Source organism: Lissotriton helveticus, chromosome 4_2, assembly GCF_964261635.1.
Source record: "Lissotriton helveticus chromosome 4_2, aLisHel1.1, whole genome shotgun sequence".
In the NCBI taxonomy this organism is placed as follows: Eukaryota; Metazoa; Chordata; class Amphibia; order Caudata; family Salamandridae; genus Lissotriton; species Lissotriton helveticus.
In genome coordinates this window covers 109,875,953-109,895,437 of record NC_136064.1, presented here as the reverse complement: position 1 = coordinate 109,895,437, position 19,485 = coordinate 109,875,953, and the positions used below count along the sequence as shown (strand labels likewise).

General features: G+C 47.2%; 2 protein-coding genes across 2 annotated transcripts in view; one reads left to right on the top strand and one right to left on the bottom strand.

Moving 5' to 3' along the window:
* LOC144752236 (mitochondrial ornithine transporter 1-like) overlaps positions 1 to 8,656 on the bottom strand; it is a 196,785-nt gene extending 188,129 nt beyond the window's left edge. The window contains exon 1 of the mRNA XM_078640234.1: positions 8,528 to 8,656. The gene's annotated coding sequence lies outside the window, so the exon portion shown is untranslated. The remainder of the gene's footprint in view (positions 1 to 8,527) is intronic.
* Positions 8,657 to 8,766: 110 nt separating this feature from the next.
* LOC144752237 (uncharacterized) overlaps positions 8,767 to 19,485 on the top strand; it is a 35,069-nt gene continuing 24,350 nt past the window's right edge. Inside the window, exon 1 of the mRNA XM_078640235.1 lies at positions 8,767 to 8,923. The gene's annotated coding sequence lies outside the window, so the exon portion shown is untranslated. The remainder of the gene's footprint in view (positions 8,924 to 19,485) is intronic.

The following is a 19,485-nucleotide window of genomic DNA, read 5'->3' as shown; positions in this document are numbered from 1 at the left end:
CGCTTACTCTTCGTTGCGGCACGCTTCTCTCCCATGCGGTGCAGTGCGACAGTTCCAGTGGTGACACCCTCCTTCAGAGTTGCGACGGCAGGCACAGCGACACGCTTTTTCTCATTGAGTCGCGCTTCCAGCTCCTTGCGACACGCAGTCCCTCAGAAGGCCCAAAACAGCAGCAGGCACTTCCAAAGAACTCTGGGGAGCAGGGGGTTGAAGTCTGTTGTCCCTGAGACTTCAGCAGGAGGCAAGCTCTTTTACAAGCCCTTGGAGATTCTTCATAAGTTGAAAGCAAAGTACACAAAGTTCCTTTTGCCTTCCTTTGGAAGTAAGGCAACAACTGCAGGCCCCCAAGCAGCACTTCAGCTTGGGAATAGTCTCTGCTCAGTTTCTTCAGGTTCCTCTCCTCAGTAAAGGTTTCTTTTTGTAGTCCAAAGTGATCAAATTTCATGGGATCAGGGTCCTAATATTTATACCCCCCAATCCTTTGTTCCCTGAGCGGAGAGGGGCCTTTGCCCAGTCCAAACCAGTTCTGAAGCACTGTTTACCAGACGTCTCCTTTCCTTTCACAGTGCAGGGCAGGTACATCAGACGCCCCATAGGAGGTGGAACCAGCATTGTGGAAAGCAGGCACAGCCCTATTCAGAGTTCAGGTGCAACTCCTCCCTCCCATCTAGATGCAGATCTCTCTATTCACCACTGGGTGACTCAGCCTGTCTCTTGGAATCCCCCAGCCCTGTCACTCACAAAACCAGACAAAGGAATACACAACCTAGCAAAGGCAGGTTTGAATGGTTAGACAAGCAAATACCTACTTTCTAAAAGTGGTATTTGCAAACACAGAATATTAAAATAAACTTCACTAAAAGATGTATTTTATTATTCCGAGTCCAGGCATACTAAACTCGAATTTCTACCATGTTCACTGAGACATTTAGGATTATAAAATGTAATAACTCTAACAGCACATTCTGGCCTATGGAGAACAGGTAGTCTTGCAATAGTGAAAAACGAAAAGGGCTGTAATTCACCATTAGGACATGCCACACACATCAGGACTTGTCCTTACAATGCACCCTGCCCTTGGGCCTACCATAAGGGTGACTGATATGAAGAAAAGGGAAGGTTTAGGGACTGGCAAGTGGGTGCACTTGCCCAGTCAGCATGACACTACCAGACTGCACGCAGGCTCTGCAATGGCAGACCTTAGACATATTTTACAAGGCTGCTTCTGTGGGTGGCACAACCAGTGGTGCAGGCCCACCAGCAGCATTTGGATTTACACGCCCTGGGCACACTCAGTGCACTAGACTAGGGTCTGACAAGTAAACCAAATAGCCAAACATGGAACCACTGATTCATACATCAATTTACAATAGGGAGCACTTGCACTGTGGCACTGGATAAGCTCGAATAGTCCCACACAAGCTTCCTCAGAGAACTTGCTAGTTCTTGCGGTCGCCACCACTCACTCAAAGTCAAATGCTGAAGGTGTTGTGCTGGGCCAAGTTTATAGATTCAAAGGCAAACAACTCCAATGTTGAGGCTCAGTGACACCTGCTTGCCGGGGGATGGGGGGCAACGGGAGGGCTGGCAGTCCGAGTACACCTATCTTGGACAAAGTCACAGCAGTGCTACAGCACCAGCTGCATGCAGTGGTGATGGCAGGTTTGGACGTGCCACTGCCCAAATGGCTCAGATCAGAATTTAAAAGTCCTGGTTGGGAATTCAGTATTGTGAAAAACTCTTCAACACCTTATTAAACTGTCTCTAAGACACAAGACATTAAAGAAAATATTGGCTTGCAGAATTAGCACAGGCCTTAGGTGAACATGGAGAGCTGTGCAACACCAAAGAACACATTGTAAACTCCATTGGAACCCAGCATGAATAGCTCATGGCCTGCAAACTACAACAAGATCCTTGCATCCACTCAACACTTCTAGCAGCTGTGCTAGAGACTAAAATCTCTCAAATAATTTTGCATAAAACAAGCATTTACAATTCAACGGTTTTGCCTTTGCCAAAGTTAGAGCTGTTGGCATTGTAAATGACAAATCTTCCCTCTGCCCGTGCTCTGTGTGTATACCAGTAAGAGGAGCTGTGAGGGGACGGTCCGGGCAGCCCTGCGAGCTCACACAGCGGGAGCCCAGGAGAGCTGCCCTGGGCAGAGCAAGGAAGAAGCACCGGGCGGGGGGAGACGGAGGGGCCACCCAGACAAGGGACTGAAGGTCGCCCTCCTGCGGAGAAAACTGTGCACGCTCTGCCACCTTGGACTGAGGGGCTGGACGCTCCCACATGACCGGACTAGGAGGCTGCGGACACCCCCTACAGAGCACTAGTCGTTGCTCATACCCACCCAGAAGAGGAGTGGGAGTGGGCTGCTGACACGTGGGCCTCAGTGGTTTCGAACAGCTCAGGGCAAAGCACCGACTCTGCAGGCACAGGGGGCTGGGGCTGTTGACACGGCAGAAGACTGAAAGGTGCTGCTACCTGGACCTGAGGGCTACCTTCACCACCACGAAAGAGTTAACTGAGGGGCTGCTGGCTCCTGGGCACCTGGGGCTGAGAGTTCCTGTAGCCCCGGGAGCTCAACAGAGGACTGAGGAAACCCTGAGGTACCTGCGTCTCTGGGCTGCCGGCTGTCCTCGCCATACCCCGAGGAGCTGGCACAGGACTGCTGACACCTGGGAGAAGGCTGGAGACACCTGGGCCGAGGGCTGGAGGTAGCGTTGGAAGTCTCCTGAAACCTTGGACTAAGGGTTTCCTGACACCTGTGACCGGCGCTTCTTATAACGGATGGACTGTTGGCGGCCTCAGGCTGACTGAAGGGCTGTACCATCCCGGGGGGGGGGGGGGGTCTTCTTAATCAAGGGTCTGTGGATCCCCTGTGACTCAGAGAAGACCAGGGTGCTGCTGTCACCCAGAGGGAAGGCTGATCCTAATTGACGGGCTCCTGACAACCCAGAATCGAGAAACTGCTGCCACCTGTGGAGAGCGAGAGACCGCTGCCACCCGGGGCATGGAGTGTCAGACAGGGCTCCTGCCAGTCCTGCTCTCTGCCCTGGCAGCATTGGTCGGCTGCCTGGATCTCTTCCAATCAGGTGAGTGTGCGGAGAGGCGCGCCGCACATGTCTTCTACCTCAAGGGGCGTGAGAGGGCATGGAGGGTGAGACGAATTAATAATGTACCGAGGGGGCCGGTGGAGAGGTGACGTAACCTATTATACCCCCTAGAATGCAACTAGCATGACAAGCCTGCCCTGAGTTGCTCAATTCAGTTACATTGCATTATTGCATGGTATGGTACGGTATATGGTACGTATGGAACGGTATGGTGTTTATATAGCGCTGAATCCCTGGCCAGCCTCTGACCAATGGGTAGTTGTTTGCATGTGCGAGACATGTCCCTCGTTAACGCGCCACGTGCCGCCCAGGCCACCTCAGAGCACCTCCTGCAGCAAGAGGTGGCAGTGAGAGACGGAGGCGAGGAGAGGTATGCACTGTGGGGCAGAATAGAAGAGACGGGCGCAGATCTGTGTTTATGACCTGGAAGAGCTGGCACACTACACGACAACATTTTGGGGAAGGGGGGGCAGCAGAACCCCTGAAAGCATTTCGGTGCCATACCGGTGTATTATAAATCCTGCAGAGCGTAAAATGTCATGATGTACCATGGCAATGAGCGCCACACCACACTACCCTAACGCTACACAACGACAGAACATCAAAACAGGACATCAGATTTAAAAACCAAGGTAAGCGAAGTCAACAAGTAGAAGGCGAGAGAAGGGTGGATAGCGCCGTGAAAGGTGTGCCTAAGGTCCTGGGAAAACTGCTGCCAGTGCGGAACCATCCCAGAGTAAGCACAAGCTAGCAGCCCTCCAAGAAACCCAGCTGAGACATCAAACACTGTAGCAGCGGAGTCCCCTCGGACTGTGTACATTATGTATGCGCATCACACACGTACACACCACCGGGGTCCCTGTTTGGAAATGCAGCCTGCAGACCTTCCAGAGGGATATGAAACCCCCGAGAAGTGGGGTCCCAGATGCCGGGCTGTACCGTCCACCCCACTACCGTACTCCAGTGACACTAGTTTGCATATTGCAGCTGGGAAACTGGGCTCTGGCTGCAGGAGGACAGAAGCACTCGCACCCCCTTGTCCCTCCCAGGCACCCCGCTGCTGCCCTGGGCGCGCGGATCTGGAGAGCCCCCCGCGGACCTGAGGTGGAACCGCCTCCTGCCCCGCTCACCTTCTCGGGCTTTCAGCAGCACCGTTTTGGCCACAATGTTTTCAATCTCCATTATCAAGGGCGGCTGGGCTGGCACCGCATCGCTCAGGCTGTGGCAGGGCTGTCGGGGGCCCGGCGAGCGCCGTGCCGTCTCCTGGCGGTCTGACCCTTCATGGGGGTGCCTCTGAGGGTTGCGGCGGGTGCCAGCGCAGAGTCTTGCAGCGGAGCGGGACTCGCTCCCGGCCCCCGCCCGCTTCGGATCGCTCCTCACTGCCCATGTCACGGAAACGCCACATAAATGTACTTACTACAGTGGTTTTCGAAAGCACCTCAAAAGAAAGAAAAACGAGAACTACTGCCCGGGCGCCAACTTCGGAGAAATTACCAAAACAAACCTTTAAAAAAAAACATCCGCCCACCGCCGCATGACGTTGTAAAAGGGGCGGAGAGAGAAAAAAATCAGCGGAACGCCCACAAATCTGCTCGGACAATTACGGACAGATCTCTCTTCCAATGGCTAGCCTCCATTTATGGAGCTAGCCAATGGAAGAGAGAGGCGGGTGAAAGCCCCGTACTGTTAAACAAAAGATTTCGCCTGCAGGATACAGCTTGTGCAGTAAACGCCAGGAGAAACCTAAAAATGAGTAATGGCAACTTTTGTATTCCATCGCCATTACATCTGCTGGGCCTGGTGCTACACATACAACATTGCTCAGAAACATCTGGCATGTTTAACTTACTATTGCTGACAAACTGACGACTGAGGAATGTTCATCTAAGATAACTGCAGAAGCTGAATCATCCATCAAAAATTAAGTTGAGGGAGTAGCTTCTTAAAGCAGACAAGAAAAACCTCTGAAAATAAGTAAGCTTCCACATAACAGAGTCTACAAGGAGGAAATGGCCACCTCCCTCATCAGAAGGCATGTTACTACAGACCATGGAACCCTGTAGAGCTCAAGGTAAATGGGAGGGGGGGGGGGAGAAAAAAAAACCACTCAAAAGTCAATTCATAGTGGTTCAAGGAACTTAACACATTCAGCCTATTTGATAGCGGTTACAAATATAGATATAAGCAAGTTACCAGCAGCACCTAGAATATGTCCACAACGACTGATGGGAACACATATACTCCCTTTGTATACAAGAACAGGCAACAGAGCAAGCTTTGCTACTAAGGCAGTCTGTTGCTCGTAGATAAGTAGTAAAGTCAAAATCAGAAATGTTTGCATTTATGGGCTACCAAAAAGGAGTAGTACACTGTTTCGCTGGACTTGCGTGCATGAGATTAATTCAATACTTCAATGCTAGTACCATTGAGCAGCAGCTGGATGGAGCTCACCAAGACTATCTCTTGAAAGGGAAGAGACTAAATTATATGACCCTGGACATCCAATGATTTTTAGAGAATGTGGGTACTGTAAGTGCAATATTAAACTGGAAAGTAGCGCGAGATAAGGTATGGGGCCTGATGTAAACCTTGAACACAGGGAGAAGAGCCAATAGGCTCTCTAAACAGATGGGTGATGTACAGCTCATCAATCTGAAAGGATGAGGTGCAGCACGGTTTACTGCTTTGGTATGATCCTCACGGGAAGTATGTTGTGCCAGGTGATGGGAATCTTCTGTCCATCGAGCACTGTATACTCTGTGTCCTCCAAGTGGTGGGCTCTGGGTTGAGGTGAACTATATCTGTACATGTAGGCGCAAGGCATGAAGAGAAGGCTGCTGCTGTGATGCACCAGAGGGCCACCTCATGAGATGTCTCCCAGCTCACACTGGAGCATGAGTGTGTGGGGGCGAGTTGTGAGGATGTCCTGTTTACAGCAGGCAGGCAGTGAACCTCTCCAGGTGCTGCCTCCCATGGGGGTGGTTCAGATGTGTGCAGTCTGTAGAGGGGGGCTGCTACCGGCCCCACGCCCAAGGACTGGTGCAACCTCTGCACCTCTGTGCTAGTAATCACGGGTGTGGAATGACTGAGCGTTATTCGTGCAATTTTATATAGCGCAAACTTTACCCAAAGGAGTCAGAGCGCTTCACAATAGAATCAAGTATGTTACATGAGGAGAATGTTACAAATGTACATGTTATAGAAGCAAACGAGATACAAGAAGAGGTATAATATAGCAATAGATGGAAGTCACTCAAAAACACAAAACACACACTGGGATGTCGCTTGTACAAGCATAGAATACAAATTTACCATAGTGAAAGAACTTCCTTGAGGGACTTGAAAAGGGGTGTATTCGTTCTGGAAGTGTCTTTGGAAGAGAAGAGATTTGAGGTCAGTTATGAAGGTCCATGTAGAGGTGGTGGTGGTATAGAGCAGTGGAGGAAGCGAGTTCCAGATTCTCACTGCATTGCCATGAGGATTAAGCCATCAATCTTTCCCTTTTGAAAGAGGGGGGCTCAAGCAGTACATTTTCCACATTACGAGACGGTCTAGAGCCTCCAGAGATGTTCAGTTTATTCGCCAGGTATCGAGGGGAGGAAGTACGCAAGGATTTGTGGGTGATACATGCAGTCTTGTAGATTGATCTTGCCGTGATGGGAAGCCAATGGAGGGAACACAAAATGGGTGTGATGAGGTCACTTCTTTTGGCCCCAAATCTAAAACGAGCAGCTGAATGGAAAACTGATTTAAGAGGGGAAGGTGGCATTTGGGGAGGTTAGTAGGAAGAGATTTGCAATAGTCCTATCTAGAGAGAACCAGCTATTGGACAATGGTTTTTAGGTCTTGCTCCGTAAAGAAGCGTCAAATCCCCCATAGAAGGCACAGTTGCTTTTTAGCATTCTTTGCAATGGAATTGATGTGGAAAAGTAGATTGAACCTTTTGTCAAGTAAGACACCAAGGGATTTTGCGCTTTCGACAATGATAGGCTTATTGTTAAGTAGATTCAGGTGATCTATCCAAGATTGAACAGAAGGAAAGAGTGAGGTAGAGAGGAGGAATTCAGTTTTGGAGGGATTCAGAATGAGTTCATGAGCTAACATCCAGTTTTGATTAGAGTTGAGGATTGGGATATCATATGTGAAAGACACTTTAAGGTAGATTTGCGTGTCATCCGCATAGAGATGGTAGAGGATCCCAGATTTACTTAGGAGATTTCCCAATGGTTCCAGATAACGATTGAACAAAGTGGGTGCAAGGATAGAACCTTGAGGGATGCCTTGACCTACCACCATTGCAGAAGAAAGACTGTTCATCATTTCGGACCCGTCCGAGAGGAAAGAGGCAAACGATTTAAGCACTGTGCCTTCCAAACCCATTCTCTGTTGAAGAGTGTTAAGGAGAGTGTTGTGATTAACAGTGTCAAAAGCTGCAGGAAGGTCTAGAAGACTAAGAAGAAAAGACTTCCCTGAATCGAGTATACGCAGGGCATCGATCACTTGCAGCAGGGCGGTTTCAGTGCTGCAGTTTTGAACGAAACCAGACTTTAAATTGTCAAGATCATTATCCTCAATATGACGAGAAAGTTGTTTCACTACATAGCTTTTTGTGATTTTCGCAAAAAAACGGCGGATAGTGATGAGAGGGGGAGTTGAGGTCGTTCACGTGAATCGCATCAGAGGTGGGTTTGTTAACAAGAGGGGTCAACTGTCCTGTTTATTTTTAGCATTACTGGAAACCGTGTGTCACAGGTCTGCTGCTAAACTCTTCCAAACCCTCAAGGCGCTCTGTCGGCTGGCCATGGTTTATAAAGTTCGCTTTATTTCCTTTAGTTTGCGGGGTATTTACACCTGCAGCAGCTCCTGAACGGTCTTCAGGCCGGGGCCTGCCAGTCAGTCAGGGCCCTCTCACCAACGCGAGGAATGACAAACGAGGCGGTGGCGAAGGTAAGGGTTCAATAGGAAGCTTTATTCCACCACAGCCCCATGCACGAAGGAGCGGTTCAGGGCTCTCTCTCTCCCTGGTATGAAAACTCGTTGGAACCGTTAGGACCAGAGTCTGTGGAGAATGGAATGTGGAACGTTGGGGACCAATGGGGCGGCAGGAAGGGCAGCGGGTGCTCTCGCGCAGGAGAACAGTTAAAACACATGATGTCACGCGCCAAGCCTGGCGCCTGAAGGGGGAGGGCGCGTGGGCTCCCTCCTCTTCAAGAAGTGTGGAGAACATTCGAGCTCTGAAGCGTTCTGTCAGTGCCTACGGGGACATTACTACACACTGAGGCTCGGGAGCTGTAGCGGTGCTGACGGGGGTCGGTAGGCCGGCGAGGGCAGACCGCGGCCCCCCAACACGCCTCAGCCTCCTCCACACCACACCGGCTCCCTCAGGACCTCCGAACCCGCTCACTCACCGGCTCCGCCTCCTAGACCCGCCTCTCGTGACGACACCGACCAGCACACACCTAATTGGCCGCGGACCCCGGCAGTTCCAGCCAATCCACAACGGCGCATTCAAGAATCGTTGTATAACCCAAAAGGTTCAAGCACCACGTGACCTGTAAAGGGGGCGGAACAATCGCAGAAGGGCGGGGACAACGAGGAAGCTTGTAAGGCGCGGTACATGTAGTAGGCGGAGCCAAGAGTTGCAGCGAGGAGGGCCAATCCACGGGGGCCTATCAGAACGCGAGGGCGGCGCCGGAGGTGAGACGAGCCACGCCCCTGTAGCCGCGTGCAGCAACACAACAGAGAGCGCGTGGAGACCAAGAGAGGTTCGGCGGAACCGGGGAGGCGGAAGCGACCACTAACAGGTAGGAGGGGTGCACCAATTCCTGCAGGGTGAAGGTAGGGGCGCGAGAGTGATAGTGAGCAGAATCGGGGGGGGGGGGAGGGTATCGGGGAATACGTGAGCCGCTCCCCGGTGCGGGTCAGGCCCCCGAGCCGGTGGTGGGCGAGGAGGCCGAGGCGTGAGATCCGCGCATAGCTGCCGATCTCCCCCCCACCCATTCATGCCTGACATGCTCCAGTCCATTGTTTTCACCTTGAGTGCTGCTGGTACTTGTAGTCCTGTTTAACAACGAAATAAGACTACAAGTCCAACAATTCTCAACATGAACAAGCATTTGCAATGCAATAGGTCTCGCATTTACTCAAGTTTGAGCTATTGGCATTGTAAATGACAATGCATTTTATTTATGTTTTGTTTTGGTTTTTAAAACATAAATAATAGGCATTGTCATTTACAATGCCAATTGCTTAAACTCCTGTAAATGCGAGACCTATTGCATTGCAAATGCTTGTTTATCAATAGGCGGGGCATTGCAAAGAGCCAGCAGGGACAGGCACCTGTCAGGTTCAATGACTGTGCCACACATCAGCTTGTCTTCCCGAGGCATTAGTCTGGTAGGATACAGTTCGCTGACTCTGCCCTTGCCCTGCTTGTGCTTATGAAGCATCAGCCTATCTTCGGGAAGGCTCCAGATGAACGCAGGCCTCTCGGTTTCTCACTGCGAGCCTGCAGAGCTCGGGCAGGCGGGCTTCGGGGGAGGCCTGTGAGCCTTAGATTGACTCCGAATCCCAGAGAAGAAAAGTGTGTCTAATGAGGCTTACATAGCTTACATAGCAAATGAGATGTGATATCTTTAGCTAAACGGCAGCAGGATATTATGCCAATCTGACTGGGGAGATGGGAGGGGGAGATGATAAATGGTGTGAAAAGGATAAGGAAACACATGAAGGGAAAAACAGAAATGGAGACCAGCTGCCAAGAAAAATGGGAGGAGAGAGACGGGGGGAATGTTTAAGGTGGTAAGGAATGAGCAAAGTACTGTGGCAGAGAATATATGCAGAGAGACGCAAGGATTTAGGTAGGTGGAAATATTGATGGGGTGATAATGAGCGATGTAAGGAAGGCGAATGAGAGTTAATGGATAGAAACGGGCAAAAAGACAGATGAAACCCCCCTCTCTCCAGGTGGGGATACACCAGGAGGTGTGTACGGTAGAGATCTGACTGAAGCCTCTGTGGTGACGAGGTGATCCGGTAGGACCCAGCGCTCTTTGTATGACCTGCCATTCTTTTCCATCTAAGGCGTCTCGTCGCCAACGCAAGTGGTTTGAGGTCAACTCTGGTTGCTTCAAGACCTAAACAAATCACTGAATGCGCTGCGGCGGATTCCTCAGCACTGCCGCCGGGCCGTTCAGCCCGTCTGGGAAACGTTCAAACTCCAACGGGGGGAGGGAGGGAAAGCGAAAGCACGCTGCCATGCACGCGTACGGACAAATGCGCTCGTGTGTGTACATCCTTACGCTGTAAACAAAGATGGCGTCAGGCTGTCCACATGCGCGTTCATTTTTTTGTCCGTACGCTTGCATGTTTAGCTTTGTGAATGGCGAGAGCAGCCATCTTAGTCCATCTATACGCTCGTGCACAGCTGTGGCTGAATTGATCGCAAAAGGCGCTCGCATAGCGAGAGCAACGCATGCGCGCGGGTGACGCCAGGCGAGACCTAAAAACCTGGCCTGCAGCAGCCAGTCGGGCACAGACCTAGGACACTCTTGCAGGTTGTAGGTGGAGCCTCGGGTCTTGGTTCACTTGAGGGGCGCAGCCAGAAAGGGGCTTCACAGAAGTGACATTGAATTTCCACATGGCTTGCTACCCCTGATGAGGCACTGAAAGACATGCTACTCAAAAATAGCTGAACTCAGTGTTAGTGGTCAATCTGTTGGGCAGTGGAATTAGTCTTCTGCTCTCAAATAACCTGGTCTGTGCATTTACTTCAGTTACCACTTGGCTATGATCATTACAGGGGGTTATGTAAAAAGCAAACGTTGATGGAACAAATAGATACTGTTGGGTTGTGTAAAGGCTGCCTCGCACACTTGCATAGGTCCTGCAGCAGCGGGAGAAACCAGCCACACAACACACAGGTTCTGCTGATAATCACAGAGCGACCACTCCGCCATTTATTTATAACTTTGAACCACACCCGGCACTCGGGTTTGAGGATTGCTGACAATGTATATTAGAACATTGGAATGTTGGGAGCTCCTTTGAGGACAATGACGTTTTCTGGGCTTTTAACCCCTTCCACGCTGCATGAATTTTCATGCTGTGCAGGGGTTTTATTAAGTGGGCGGGATTCAGACTGCCCCTGGCTGTCGTGTGCACATGCCCACCGTGACGTCGGACGGCCGGTGGCCGTGTGAAGCACACAAGGGGTTAATGGCCGGTAGAAGCCCGGAGCTCCAGCATTCCAATGTTTGTTCACACCTGTTGCCTCGCGCTCCATGAGGCCTTTGTTTTACAAATTAGAACATTCTTTCCTCTAGGGGCAGAATGTTCTAATAGCCTTAGAGCCCTCCGCAGTTGGCTCTACCGGCCATTAAAGGCATATTGTCCACCCGATATTGGCTGTTAGTTTGACCCATTGCAATCTCAACTCGTTTGAACTAGGAGATGTTACTTGCAACTGTGGAATGCTCGCACTGAACAGTGACCATTGTACCATGGATTTTTACAATGTCCCACATTTCCTTCTCGAACAGAGTGCAGAATTGCCACTCTGCGTGTTGGTCCAGCATGATCACCTTGTCCCCTACTGTCAGACCAGAAACAATTGCTTTGTGGGCGTGGTTTGCTCAGTTATTTGTGGACTTCCTCTTGCCTGTGCGGACTGTACATCAAGGATGGTTGGGCTTTAGCAGGGACTAACTTGAATGAGGTCTCTGGTGGGTCTTCGCATTAGCAGATCACCCAGAGCTCATTTTGTGATTCTGTTCGGTGTTTGCCAGCATGCTGTCAAGAACCAGTGCAGGCAACACTCCACATCTTCCCCATGGTCAACTTCGATCTGCAGAGCTTTGTTCTGCACGCGCCTAAATGCTCCACTTTTCCCATTGGATTGCGACCATTGTGGGGTCACTTTACAGTGTCTGATGTTGAGACTCTTTAACCACTTGGATGCTAAGGGGTGTGCTAGGAGGACCATTGAATTTCCATTGAAATCAATGGAAACTCCATGACGAGCTGAGCTCGTCATGAGCGTCGAAGGGGTTAAATATGACTTGAAGTCTTGCCCTTGGGACCGGGTCCATTATCAGTTTTGATCTCTTCTGGGAACCCCAGTAACGCAAAGATCTTCTGCAGTACCAACTTCACTTTTGGAAATGCTGTGGAGGATAACGACTCGACTATGAGATATTTAGAATGGTTGTCAATCATCAAGGCCGTGAGACAGCCATCTGGGAAAGTGCCAAAAGGCCATACTGACACAGGACCACGGTGTCAGACACAGCTACTCTATGATTGCTGTAACAAGCGGTGGTGCTCTGCTCATTATCATGCATGAGTGACAGCCTTTGACCTTATCATCCACTCGTGTTTAGGCCAGGGAACCATACTTTGTCCCTTAGCCTGGCTTTTGCCTTCACAACTTCTTGATAACCCTAGTGGACCAGATCAGCAACACATGCCCAAAGTCTCTGGGGAATAACGATTTACCTTCCTCGGAGGCAGGCCCCCCACACTTGTACTTAGCTAGTCTCCTTAGAAACCATAGTTGGCCCATTGTCACTTGTTCAACGGCTGCTAGTGCCATGGCGCTATATAGGAAGTTGTGCCACTGTTTCTTGAAAAGTGATTCTTTTGCCTTTGATGTACTCATATCCAACTCTTTTGCATTCTGGATCTCCTCCAGAGATAACGCCAGAGGACAGGCGTCATGTACCACCATCATCACAAATTCTTCAGCCCCTTCATCTGGGTAATGGGTCACAGTCCACAACAGTATTTTTGTTTAGCGTCTGAATAGCACACACAGGTGTATTTGTGTTAGCTTCACCCCCAGCTAAAGCTTTAGATGACAATATGGACCTCTATATACGTTTGGCAATGTCCAACACTACATAAAGGTTTCGATTGCCGCATGCTGACAGGTGTTCTTAATAATTTATTTATTTTTGCTTTGGACACATTAAATAAAGACACAGGAGGGGTGTTCCTTGAGGAATGCAACATGGCACTTTGGGGCAATTCTAATGAACCAACCATGGCTATTTGACTGCAATTGCTGAGAAAAGATTTAACCTTTTTACAAACAGGCTCTTGCAAGTGGGAATACTTCAGTAAGCTAGAATGTATGCCTCAGGAGTTCACTTAGAGGATGCATAGCAATGCTTAGAGCCCTCCACAGTGTGTGATCTGGGAGTACAAGCAGGAGTGACAGGGAGGAACCCATAGGTATGAGCATTACTCATCACCATATACAAGTGGACTCTTCACACTAATCCAAAGTGTGCGCCTGAGAGATCCACCCAGGAGCAGCAGAGAAGTGCTTAATAGGAATAAGCATTGTACAACCAGCCGTATTAGATTCCATAGGCAGGCTTTTCTCACAAGAGTGGACTTTCAGGTTCGCCGACCAAGAAACAACTGCCTCCTGCCTCAAGTAGTACCCCTTGTGTCACTAGTTGTGATTAGGGCTCCCAGTTTTGTGATTTTTATTTTTTTGACATTTTCATCTGTGCTTATAAATTTTTAGGTCTTGCCTAGGCAGTGCTTGCGCTGTGTCTTCGAGACATGCTGTATTCAGGAAATGGACATTAAGCTCCGCCCATCTATACAATTGGCTCCTCTTCCTGTCCTTTGTAAACAATGGCTTTTGATTTGACAATAGGCTTAGTAGTCCCTCTTTAGTACCTCCCTCTCTCCTGTTGTTACCTCCCATAAGGACATCCCCTCTTAATTGTGTCTTCACTCTGTAGCTTTCATTAGAAGTTACAGAGAACTATTTGCTTAATGACTGTCTTGTAGAAGCAGCCACTACATGCTGTGCGAAAGCATAACAATGGCGTTGCTTCTTTTATATCCAGTGCGACACAGCTCTGCCTTTTTAAAGCAGTGCTTTAGTGTAGCGTCAAACCTCCCCCCTCCTTGGATTTTAAATAATAGTTTTTTAGGTCTCGCTGGCGTTGCAGCACGAAGCGCTACCGCCAACGAGACTTATAGCCGCCTTCCTCCCTGCCAAGGGAGTCAGAGCTGTGAGCGAGCCGATACAGACCTGGGCACGAGCCGACCCAGGTCTGTGAACGCGCTTCACAGTGAACAGATTGTGCGCGTTAATTAGGTCTCGCTAGAGACCATGGACGTGCACCTACAGGCACACACGCACACAGGCACCCACCCCCCCCACACACACACATCCCCTCCCTCTCACACACCCCCACACTCACCGGGCTCTTTGCGTGTCCTCACAGCAGGCAGACTCTGAGGTCGGCGTGTCTTCTCCGGCAATCTTCAGCGTGCGCCGATGTGCACGCTCACGGCACTTCATCTCGTGCACTCTCACCGCGCTGTTTCGCGCCCGGCGTTCCTCACTCAGCTTGTTGACAGTTATTTTTGGAAACTTCAGAACTGACGCAGCTGTATCCGGATGTAAAACAGCGCAGTGTGAGTACCTCCGACGCACCAGTACAAGGAAGCAAGGTGAGGACGAGATGGGTGTAAGAGAAGTGGCAGGAGATGTTTGGGAAACAATTCCCACTCGGTGGGAGAGCAGGCCGATGTCGATGCTTGTTTTGTGTGGGGCCTCAGGCCTGGGCCTCCTAACGCTCGGGAATGCTGCAGTTTGCTGTTCTGCATTCTAGAGAGTGGGTCAGTCGGACGGTTGTTATTGGCATTCCCGGACGTGCACTGCCGGTAGAGAGCTGGAGGTCACGGCTGTAAAGTTTAGTTTCATTTTCCATGTTAAACTTCGGCAAAAGAAAACACAATGCAATCAGAAACTTCAGCATCGTACATGCCACACACAGACCCACATGCATCATGCCAACCTGCTTGGGTGACAGCTGCTTTGGGTAAAGTGCCTTAAAGACGCCGGGGCGTAGTTAGCACGCAGTGGAATACAAGAACATTGCAGACTGTACAATAAGTAGAAGCGAGTGGGCGGGAGAGTCCAAAAACTGAAAGACAGCACAGTTTTGATAGTATCTAAGAAGCCCGTTACGTTAATACAGTCCCCCAATCAACGTAAGCACTATGACGCTTTAGCTTTTAAAAGCTCCTCCAGCATGCTTCTAGGCTCAACAGGAACATGCCCCGTTATAGTGAAACGCAACACAGCAAACGTCATTCCTTTTCAAAGTCCAAGTCGGAGGGGTCTAAATACTTCTAGTATTTTGAGAAGAAATCTACTTTAGACAGAGACGTAGTGAATGGACCGTTCAGGAACCAAGAACCGTGGGAGACTTGAAGCGTTCTACAAAATTTAGGGGGGCCATCGTCCTTCCCAGGCAGTGTAGCAGTGACGGTATGTAGCTGTGACAATATGCAGCAGTTACGGGATGCACAGTGCGTTGTTTTTTCGCCCACTGACATGTTAAGAAAAAAATTGCGCACCAGTTTTTACAGCTGCCACACAAAAGAACCGTATTGGACGCGCTCCTTCGCAAGACTACGTTACAGAATAATTATGTCGATTCTAGGCATAAATATATATATTTTTTGCACCAGCAGCACTGTAAATGCAAGTAAGCAGAGTAAACTGCATGTCTAATAATGGTGGAGTGGGAGGTTTTAAATGTAAATCAATACCCAGAGAAAGGTAAATGTTTTAAAGGCTTCAGGTACGTGTCAGAATTTATTTGAGGAGAACTTCCATGGCTTTCTTATTTTGGGGTGGTGCTGGGTGACTTTTCAAACATACAGTGGCATAACGCAAAAAGATGCTCCCACCCCGTCTGAAGAATGTAACAAGGGCCCCCGAGCCTCCCATATCTCACTGAAGTTCATTGACCTTGACCTGAAAGGGGGCCGCTGAAGAGGTGTGTGGCCCCTGAAGGGGTGGGGGAGCATGAGCTGAAGGAACTTGTGTTAGCGTAAAGACTGAATGATGCTTCATTAGTGGTATGCTTATCATGACGTGTACTGATGACTGAGACTTTGTACCATTCACAAACAGCAAATTATCAGGGAGTGGTTAGACATAATGTAGTGCTGACAATATCGTTATTTATTGGATTAGGCAACAATCCAAGGCAATGGGTTAGCGAACCCACTGACCGTAGCGTGATGTGCTGTGCGGTGGGGAGCCACGTACGAGGGTCGAACCAAGGTCACATCCTTCCACCTTCTCTACTTCATTTCAAAGACCTTTCCAAAAACATAGGGGTGGCAACAAGGCTGATTGACAGGAGATACCTTCCAGGATCATAGCCATGAAGTTTCAGTGGTTTAACAAGTAAGAAAAAAATGGCAGAAAATGTGGAGCCTAAAAGTTACACCCTCTGACCAACTTTAAACTACTCATTATGATCAACCTTAAACCACTCATTGTTGCTTTTGTCAAAGGTAATCCTTCCAGAACCAAGGCACAAGCAATAGTTGCAGGCCTGCAATTGTCTGTAGTTTCACTGCACGAGCCTAACTTTATAGCTTTGTGTGTATCTATAGTGTGTGGATGGTAATGTACAATGTTTTCTACAACAGCGTCATGGAGAGAAAGGAATCAGATGACTTCCAAACTCCAAAAGCCAGTACCTAAAAGTATAGAGGTCAGTTAAACAAGCATTTGCAATGCAATAGGTCTCGCAGTTGTGAGAGTTTGAGCTATTGGCAGTGTAAATAGCAATGCCTTTTATTTACATGTTGGTTTTTAAAACATAAATAAAAAGCCTTGTCATTTACAATGCCAATAGCTTAAGCTACAATAGCCCAAATGTAGCCCAATGTAGCCCAAAGATGGCCACCAGAGACAAAAAAAAACAAATGTAGCCCAAATATCAGCCAGATGTAGCCCAACTATAGCCCAATGACAGAATGTCCCAGAGTGTTCTAAAGAACAACTAGAGCGCTAACAGTCTTACTTATGACAAAAGTATGGCACACCTGAAGTCATCTTGATTGGAATAAAGTGGTAACACTTAAAACATTTAATTTGAAAAGGAACAAAATGAGGGGGTTCATTTTGCCATAGAAATTATGATTAGTGCTGAAGAAAGAAAAATTAGGGCACATTTTGAGTGACTTCTCAAATCCTCTTATATTTCATAAAAAAAATTCTGATATGCAGTCTCCCAAGATGGCCACCAGAGACAAAAGAGCCCAAATGTAGCCCAAATATCAGCCAGATGTAGCCCAATTATAGCCCAATGTCAGAATGTCCCAGAGTGTTCTAAAGAACAACTAGAACGCTAACAGTCTTACTTATGACAAAAGTATGGCACACCTGAAGTCATCTTGATTGGAATAAAGTGGTAACACTTAATACATTTAATTTGAAAAGGAACAAAATGAGGGGTTTCATTTTGCCATAGAAATTTTATATATATATATATTCACTGAAAAAAACCATAGGTTACACACCAGTTATAGTTAGGAATTAGCATTTAAAAAACCTTTGAAATTCACTGAAAAAAACATAGGTTTCACACCAGTTATAGTTAGCTGGAAATTTTACTCGCATAAAACCATTGAAATTCCCACGTTATAGTTAGTTGGCCTCACTATAACTTGCACGTCTGCAATGCACTGCTGATGACGTCACATATTACATCACTCGTGCATATATTTAAATATTTAAACATTACTCGCTAATATATGTATTCACTAAGATACACTTAATAAGCCAGTTAACCAATCAATTTTTTTTTTAAAACATAGGTTTCAGGCTTTATATAGTTAGGAATTAGCATTTAAAAAACCTTTGAAATTCACTGAAAAAACCATAGGTTTCAGGCCTTATATAGTTAGGAATTAGCATTTAAAAAACCTTTGACATTCACTGAAAAAACCATAGGTTTCAGGCCTTATATAGTTAGGAATCAGCATTTAAAAACCTTTGAAATTCACTGAAAAAAACATAGGTTTCAGGCCTTATATAGTTAGGAATTAGCATTTAAAAAACCCTTTGAAATTCACTGAAAAAAACATAGGTTTCAGGAGTTATATAGTTAGGAATTCGTTTTTAAAAAACCTTTGAAATTCACTCAAAAACTATACGTTTTAGTGGTGTTAGTTAGCTGGACATTTTACTCCTACAAAACCAATGAAATTGCTCCTATATAGTTAGTTGTACTAACTATATTTCGCGCACCCGCAATCCACTGCTGATGATGTCACATATTAGATCATTCATGACATGGTCAGTGACATCACTGATGACATCACTGATGACATCATCCACATAACAATCACATACACCTTTTCATACACTATTACAATTTTTCATCACTGTTTGTAAAATACAGAGTATCATATTTAAATCCATTGTCACAGCAATACAAGTATCTAAAAATCCACTCAGTGATTCATAGATGTATACACACATCTAATCACTTACCTATGGATTCACTCATACATGCTGTCAATGAACAATAGAACACTATCAAAAATACTTATACATCTATATCGACATTAAACAACAGCACGCATCCTATTCACATATGAAGTCATCCTACTCACTTATGCAAACAATGGACCATACTTACATATTTACTTAGCAAAACACTTATACTACTTCTTCTATTCATTTAGATAGTAACTCATACTTAGTGAATTATAAAATCATTATTACAAGTATACAGTTATCCATAGTCACTCACACAATCATTGTGTCTTATGTATACTTATTTATAATAAGCAACTGACACATACACTGCCTTTTATTTTTCTAGTTTGTTGGACCTGTACCTTTGAGAAATATATTTGCTCATCACCACACCCATAAAGAGATTCCCTCACCCAAACTGTTAGAACATGTAGTTTTAACTTCATATATCTACTGAATCAACTATTCACACATCTTTGGACAGTCACACACACCCCACCGAACCACACACACTTTCACACTCCCATACAAATACTCAGTTAACTAATCAATAACTAATATAGACTTTCACATAGCTAGTAACCAACTGTAGAATCAGTTTACACAACAACTGACAAAGTGATACAGATATTCACACAGTTTAGTCACTATCCACTATATTTAGTGAGACATTATAAATTGGTCAAGTAAACAGTCAATTACACTGCTACTAAATCCTCCATCCAAATATTTATTTATATATATCCACTCATTCTTCAATTTAAATTGCTATATATATAACCACATTCACTGGATGATGTCATCAGTGATGTCATCAGTGATGTCATTTGAGATGTCATCAGTGATGTCACTGACCATGTCATGAATGATCTAATATGTGACATCATCAGCAGTGGATTGCGGGTGCGCGAAATATAGTTAGTACAACTAACTATATATGAGCAATTTCATTGGTTTTGTATGAGTAAAATGTCCAGCTAACTATAACACCACTAAAACTTATAGTTTTTTAAAAACGAAATCCTAACTATATAACTCCTGAAACCT